This window comes from Oryzias melastigma, linkage group LG20 (assembly GCF_002922805.2).
Source record: "Oryzias melastigma strain HK-1 linkage group LG20, ASM292280v2, whole genome shotgun sequence".
In the NCBI taxonomy this organism is placed as follows: domain Eukaryota; kingdom Metazoa; phylum Chordata; class Actinopteri; order Beloniformes; family Adrianichthyidae; genus Oryzias; species Oryzias melastigma.
Window position 1 is genome coordinate 3,865,805 of NC_050531.1, and position 926 is coordinate 3,866,730.

Genomic DNA, 926 nt, shown 5'->3' on the forward strand with positions numbered 1-926 from the left:
CTGATCAAAAATTGGATTGTTGTGTAAGGGCGCGAAAAAATATATCCAATCATAACAACTGTTTATATCTGTTAGATGGGGAAAAATCATTTCAACATGCACAGAACTATCGAAAAATTCCAAAGAAGTAGGTGTAGAAGTCCGAATGAATCTGATGGGGTCAGAGAATTCCGAATGTGACGAACAGGAAGAGTCATGTGACTGAAAAAGATCCACAAATGCGTGAAACCGCGAATATAGAAACGCAGACGTGGGAGAACACTGTGTATACAAAGTACATACATATGTACACATATCATACACACACTTATATATATATATATAATACAGACATACACATACATATAAATATATATATATATATATATATATATATATATATATATATATATATATATATATATATATATACATGCACATACATACACATACACACACATCATACACATTCATTCATCTTCTTGACCGCTCCTTCCCTTTCGGGGTCGCGGGGGTGCCGTAGCCTATCCTGGCTACTGATGGGCGAAGGCGGGGTTCACCCTGGACAGGTTGCCAGTCTGTCGCAGCATACATATGCATTTATACATTATTAGAGGAGGGACAAAATATCGGTATGGCGAACTATTGCGATATTTCAGTTCACCAACAATTACAGGTCCCCTCTTTACTTGAATCCGTTTCTTAAAATAATAGCACAAAAAGTTCACCAGGTGGTGCTTCGGGTAATATATATATATATTTGTTTTAAAAATAGCTATATATCATAGATTAGCAAGGCAATATATTAATTATTCCAATGTTCGCCATATCAAGATCATATCGGTATTGTGAGTCATGTATCGTGAATCGCATCGCATTGTGAGTTACCCTGATCCCTATTCATTATACATACATATTTACATAGACCCATATATAAATACATACAT

The 926-nt window shown here is 35.2% G+C and overlaps 1 protein-coding gene across 1 annotated transcript in view; it reads right to left on the bottom strand.

Moving 5' to 3' along the window:
• Window positions 1–926, bottom strand: part of LOC112151048 (ADP-ribosyl cyclase/cyclic ADP-ribose hydrolase 1) — a gene marked incomplete in the record, with an annotated part of 10,700 nt that overhangs the window by 4,689 nt on the left and 5,085 nt on the right.